The following is a 7,743-nucleotide window of genomic DNA, read 5'->3' as shown; positions in this document are numbered from 1 at the left end:
TTTACTTTACCATAACTAGCTTTAAAACATTGCTACATATCTTTGGCTATCAGCTGTTCGCTCACTATATTAGTATTAATTTTATCTAATCAACCAATTTTGATGAAATACGTCTTATTACAACAAAAGAAATACATCTTATCAAAATAAAATTAATTCTATTTTAAACTGTGTTTACATAATAAACACTGAGCATTCTGATTGCTAGTTATTAACATTGAAAACTCTATCAAAGTTTTATCTTGTGATATCTCTTGAAATAGAGAGTGAAGGGTCAGTAAGTAACCATTTATGACATGTCTAAGGGTAATAAGATTACGTTATGGAATAAAAATTACAAGAAGTTGTGTCTGGATTAGACTGTCAATGTTTTTCCCCATAGACAATGAACAGTGAGGATTTTTAAGCTATTATAAAAAAAAAAGTAGGAAGGGAAGGGGTAGTCAACCTTCAACGACTTATCTAGAGGTTGTGAGTTTAGCTTTGTATGTCTGTGTGTATAATTATCAGTTAATTAGAAATTAATTTAAATTTTGCCATTTTTCTGAAATTTCAGCGTAAATTATCCTATAAAAATTATTTTAATATCCTCTAATTCTGTCACTTCAGTGATATCAATTTGGCTTTTGTATAATATTTTTTCAATTTTTGATTTTAAAATAATTTGACTGCATTAAAATTAACTGTCTTACAACACCTGCTTGATCTACTTACTAAACCCCAAGAATCATACGATTCTTTTGGAATTGTTATGCGATTCCAACTGGCTTTGCCCCTTTACCAAACAGTTATGCCTTAATGCTGGTAATAAGAAATTAAATTTACTTTTGTATTAAATATATTTATAAAGTTTTTCAAATTGCCTGAGCTCCTAACATTAAATTTACACCAATTTTAAAACTAAATCATCAAATTTTAATTAAAATTTTCTGTTAAGACGGATATATGTAAATGTTAGGAAGTAAAAGTATATAATTCTAAACAAAGTTACAATCAAAAATGAATTTACTACTTTTTCCCTGTTTTATATGATGCAGTTTATAAAAATTGGTCAGCATAATGCTATTAACATTGAAATAATCGACAAAGATGGCGAAGTTAATTTGTGTCAATTTTCATGAATATATTTTATCACAAAAAGATACCATATTATTTTTATAATTATACTTGAGCAATAATAATAGAGCATTCTGAATAATTAGCTATACTTCAAAGTGACAAAATTAATTGGTGATGCTCCTGTAATTCAAAAACTTCGTTTGTGTGAAATAAAGCATCTACACATTTTATTTTGTTCATTCCAACTGAATTTTTTTATGATTAATTCTTCAATACTTCATTTACCCTAAATTCTCATTTTCGATTTTTTAAAAATTTTACTACTTGATTTACACTGATTTTTTTGTATTATCTGACTTCAAAAATAAAATCTTTTTTTTCCCCCCCTCCAATGTTTTTTTTTGCTTAGACAAGCTTGTAAACAATCCGAATAAGCAAGATCTGAATGGTGATTAATAAGTTCAGCTTGATTTGGCATCCATATAAGCATTATATAATTTCTTTTACTTTAATACATATATTTTGGTATCACATTGAAATAATGATCTACATATCCCTAAAAGCAGAGGCGGCGTTAGTAGGGGAGCAATTGCTTGCCCCCCCCCCCCCGTCGGTGAGAGATTGACAGTTTCGTCGGCAAAAATCTTCAGTATGGGTGCGAAGAGCTACACATTCTCGAATGTAATGATTTAAAAACTAACTTAAAGTTAATATGTTGTAAGAGTCGAAAAGTCCAAGTAACAGTTCAAGCAGTTTGAATATATTTGGCAAAATGATTGATAGGGTGGCAGGTCAATAAAATACCGCATTGACTATGAACGCAATGCGATGTCTAAGAAGTTAAATCGGCAGAATTTTAAGATTTTAATTGAAATATCGTGCAACAAGTTTATAATTTGCATTACTTTTGGCAATATTTCCGACAAGATGAATAAGACATCGGATTCTGCCGACAAAATCTGGACGGCCGACTATGAACTAAATGTGATGGAAGTCCGCAGGTTTTTAGACATCTGATTCAAGTATCGTGCATTCAGTTCATAATTTGTACTATGTTTTTTAATATAATGGATAAGGTAACAGGTGAATGAGATATCGCATTTTGCCAAAAATTTTTGATCGGTCGATTAAGCACTCAATGCGGAGGGTGCAAACGATGTTACGTCCGCAGATTTTTAGACATGATTTAGATGTTATTCAGCTTATAATTTGCGCTATATTAAACAGAATAATCAATAAGCTGACAAGTGAATAAGACGCCCCATTTTTTGCCAACTGTCTTTCGGCTAAGAAGTTATCATAGGTTAGGAGAAAAAATTGTTTACATCGAGTATTTCAATTACCTGCGAGTAGTTAGGGAAATATACTTTTATATTATACATGAATAGGGCGATAGAGTGGTTTTCCCTAATTCAGAATTCAATAATAGTTCTAAAATCGTAATTTTTTTTTTTTTCAACTAATTGTTACTTCCTCGGTAACGAATTGGTAAATTTATTTCATTGTGAGAATTCTCTGACTAAAAACTATTTAATGGTTAGATTACATTTAATAAAACACTTTTCTCTGGACACTTGCACAATATGCATGCTAAGAAGAGTTATTTTGGTATAGCCAGATAATGTTAATTCATTATAAATCACTGGAATAAGTAAATTCTATAACTATGAATTAAGTTTATTTAACATTAAAATATCTGTTTTTTGCAAATTAATTTACAGGTTACAATTATTACACTAAAGAAATATTAACTTCAATTGACAACAAAAAATAAATATATATAGTATAGTAGCTTCTCAGCTATACTAAAAGAGCTTATCCACGTACGCGCTAAATTTATTAAATAAATCACTACCTAAATTCTTCAGATTTTGCATTCAGTATTGCAACTATGCTATCGAGAAATGCATTACATTTAAAAAAAAATTCTTTCAATGACTCTTTGCCTCAAAATCTGTATAATTTCATGTGCTTCTAAATTTTAATAGACTTTGGATAAAAATGTCTTGATAGAATGATGATTATAAAACAGTTATTCATAGAATATCCGTATATAACTTATTAACCCCTTCACATACGAATCTACTTAACTTGCTAATTAGATGGCACATCTTATTTGGAACAATTATTTTTATCCCTACAATAATATAAGGGCATTTACGGTAATAATACGTTTTCAAGTGATTTTTGATTTTAAATTATGTGATATTTTCCTTTAATTACAGATTAAAAATTTAGTAATTCTATGCGCCATTAGACTCGTCCTTATATACAAAAGCCTTAAAAAAAAAAAAAAAAAAAAAAAAAAAAAACCGAATGCATGCACCTGAGAGTATAAAATTTATTTTTTGAGAAGAATAGTAGCTTGCAATATTCTTGCGAAGGAAAAAAGTATTTTACCATGCCTAAAAATGAAGATGGGGAGTTCATATCTAAGATCTAATTGTTTTTTAATAAACTGAATTACTTTGTCACATACATTGTCGTGGCTGGTTCGTGAGTGCTTTGAATAAATAGGCAAATAGAAAATTGAACAACAAATTTATTGCAGATTCGTTCGAGTTACTCTGCTCAGTAACTCCTCCTCCAAGAGCCAACATTCGAATGACATCACTCTTTTAATTACACTCGCGCTAGTTGTCTAGCGCCATCTATGAACGTTTATTTCCTAACGCTTCAAAATCCAATCACTACATACATAATGCAGAGGAAGTGCAATAGTCGTCAAAAAATTTGAACTCGAGATTTTGACGAGTCTCCACGTTTTAGACCTGGAGTTCGAAAAACACATTTTCAGGAAATATCCGTCTGTCTGTGATAAAGAAAACTGAAAAACATTTCGAATTAGATAGTTGAAATATGTTATACTGTCTTTACATCAAATTTTCGGATTTCTGTCAAATTTGGAGTAAAACCTGCTCAGAGGAAGTCCGGCTGTTCGAATGTAAGTTAACGTGATAATTACAAAACAAAGGGAGCTAAATGGGTAAAATTTGCTGCACAAATTCAACATCTATAGTATAAATTCTTTTCAAATTTTGAGCTATGATTGTCTATGTACTTTCATAAACATTGAAACTCGATAATTCAAAAACACAATGACTTAAATGTTATAATAAATTAATATATGAAATTTGCTTTGCGCTTTTGTGACTACAAGTGCAGTTTTGTTTCAATCAATTCAGAAAAACGTGTCTAAAACACAAATTCGATTTTTGGATACTATTAACGCATGCCAGAGATAACTCGCCAAGGATGACACGATAAATTCAGTAAAAATGCTAAATTCAAGCCAAAGGTTAATATTTCGTAACTACTGTACATGGATGCCATGTAAGGCGTTCTCTGGCAGGACACGTTTATTAGAAATATACATTGAAAAATAAGTACATTGGAAACCTAATATTTAAGTAGTCCATTTTTCCTAAGTACATTTTCAATATCTTACATAAAATAGTAAGTTTTATATATTTACAAAATATTTTCACAGACCTTCCTAAGAAACACCTTTGTATCTTTTCAGCATTCTATATTGTTCGTGTCCGAACTATGGTAAATATTTTCTATACGCGCTCGCTTATTCGCCTTCAGGTTCGAAATACATTCAAATTCCTGCTCGTGGTTGCAATTAGTATAAAAATTATTTTATGAAGGGAACTGCGCGAAAAAAAAAAAAAATCGAATTTTAGAGAGAACATCGGTTATTTTTTAATTTATGATTTTAGAATTCTAAAAATTTTCTTTTATAAAACTTTTTGAATTTAGTTTCTACATTCATTTTATATAGCTTCCACGCTTACAATATACATTTGTTCATTTAACATGATACGGCATTCTGGCGCAATCTGTGTTTCTATCTGTATACTACAATCTAGAATGAAATATAATAACCATATTTTTTTCCAAAATTAGATCTCAGTGCGAGTAAATATCAACAGTCTTGTAAAAAAAAAGACTCGAATATTATTAATGATAGATAGATTATTAATGATATATTAATAATGATAGAACGGGTTAGTATCCGAATAAAAAATAGCTAAATAATACTTAATTTCCTTTAATTAAATTTAAAAATTAGTTTTTGAGTTATTCTGAAGCCAAATTAGAGAAATTGTACTTGCCCGCCTATCGGATTTGTCTTGCTTCCCCGTCGGCAAACCTATGCAGCTTCTCCTGCCTAAAATCAAAATAATGGCAGATTCTCAGAAAGAGATAGAAAAAATAAAGCTTTAGTGGGTAAATGAAGCAGATTTCAAAAACACAAGTTTCAGTTTAGGAGAAATAACAAAATATTGCCTGTTTTTATATTAATGTGTATATTAACTACAGAGGGAAATATATTTTTACACTATCTTAAAACTCAAAATTTTATCTTTTCAATGATATTAATTTCAATTATGTGCAATTGGATCAATATTATAGGCTTATTTAGTATAGCCTATATTTAAAATTAGTATAGGCTTTATTAACAGTATGAAATAAAGAAATTGTATGTTTACTTTTGCTAAACAAATTTCAGGCTTTGAATATTCTACCATTATGGTTTAAAACCTCTCTTTCATCTAAAACGTCTTTTTTGTGTTGTATATCTGTAATTTCACATTATCTATTGTTTATGTTAATGCATTCTGTTTGTGTTAAAGTAATAGCTTTACGATAATGGAAAGAAAACATAAGTACACCTTTCAAACTCAAATGAAGGCTGGTAAAGTAAATCTTTTGTAGATAATAAATATTTTTTTATCATTAACAAACAGATATACAAAGGAAAAACTGTTGTCAGAGCACATGAGCAAAATTCTAAGAGAACTTCACAAACAGAGTTGATTAACAATTTGTATTGAGAAAACTATAAATTTAGCTTATTAATGAAAAATTACCGATTTTATTAATTCTCTCAAAGTGTTCTTTAAACTGTTAAATGTTCTTTATATATTACTTCATTTATTGATAAAATTTGTAGTACTATTATAAACTTAGGGAGAAAATTAGTTTATGGTAGGTTTTAAAATCATCTGCTTCAATTATATTGTTGATATTTTGATTAAAATTTATTCCTCTTGTTCCCTCTTGTATGGTGCAAGAGTTGAATCATGTGATTATGATTCAAATTTACAAGATCTGTCCTACATGTTCAAAATAGAACATCAGTTCAACAATTTAATCTAAAGCATCTTTCTGTTTATGTGGTATGGAAGTTTGGAGAATATATATTTACTTGGTCGTATTCTAATCTTTTGATTGTGATTCTTTCATATGATGTCTTTCCCTAAATTGCTCTTCAGTAGCTTCATATCTAGTCATTAGCCTACCAAATTCACGATATTATATTTTTTGTGGAAGAAAGCAGGGGTTAAAATAGTTAAAAATAATCAACGTTGAAAGTTTAAATCGCTTCCGAACCCTGGATTTCTAAGCAATTGAAGTTATTAAATAACTTTCAGTAAAAAATTTATTCCTAATGGCGAGACTCAAATTTGATTTATCTTGTTTCATTTGTTTGGAAATTCTTGCAACCAACCTTCCACCATTTCATTCCTTTGACTTGGAGGGTCTATCTACGAACTCAGCCTAGGTATACATCTTCTTAATAAAATCTCACATTATCTCAAAACCATTCGAAATTACACTAATTTTCATGCTTATAAGATAATATGAACAATTGATTATTATATATATATATATATATCCTCTAAGTATCATGATCTATAAAATTCTACATAAAATTTTTCTGACTTTGGAATGTTGTCCGAAAAAATTTTCAGAATGGCTTTATATTTTATTTCAATTTGATTGAAGCAATGGAATTTGTTTGATGAAGGGACCCAAAAAAAATAATGAATATTAGCAGTCTTAGGGTAATTACAAAGAAAGCTTAGAAATGGAAAGTTAGTGATAAACATCTCATACAGACTTGCAAAACACGGGAATATTTTTAGATAAAGAGAAATAAGTCTTCTGGAAAAAAATATCAATAATACATCTGAGGAGTAAGCACTTTTTTTTTGGTAACATTGCAAATGAAATTCCTGAAACATACACTACGGCTTGCACGACTTTCTGTGTTTTTGAAAAAATTCTCTCTCTCTCTTCACTCCACAAAATTCCACTTTTTCGAGTGTATTCAGCTCTTTTCACAAGTTTTTAATTTGCACCATTTTGATGTTGTAAATTTAATTCTAAGTACCTTGTATTAACTATCAAATAAGTAGAGCGAAATCTGAGTGATCTCATGGATAACAAAACTGTAATGCCTATCATTTCTTCTTCAAATTACTATATTCATGCAAAACCGACGAGGTTGTTTAGGTCTACAGCAACTTTTACTAAACCAACCTGCTGATGATCCAGCTATATAAAGCAATGAATTTCTAATACTATCTACAGATGATCTAGCTATATAAAGCAATTAATTTCTAATCTTATCTACTGGTGATCTAGCTATACAAGGCAATAGGAGATTTATCCTAACATATATTTAGGAGCATATAATTTTACGATAATAAATTTTAGGTCTAGACGATTTCAATTGTTAACATTTCAATGTAAATGTTATAAAGGATTCTTGTCGGAATAATTTTACCAGGTGTTTTCTTGGGGATACCTAAAACTAGACCCCTGCCTGGACGATCTGGTCTGTGTGAATAGAAAGATTTTAAATATATAAGAATGATTAAACAAAGA

This window comes from Argiope bruennichi, chromosome 9, assembly GCF_947563725.1.
Source record: "Argiope bruennichi chromosome 9, qqArgBrue1.1, whole genome shotgun sequence".
Lineage (NCBI taxonomy): Eukaryota > Metazoa > Arthropoda > Arachnida > Araneae > Araneidae > Argiope > Argiope bruennichi.
The sequence above is the reverse complement of the archived record's forward strand: the minus strand, read 5'-3'. Positions refer to the sequence as shown.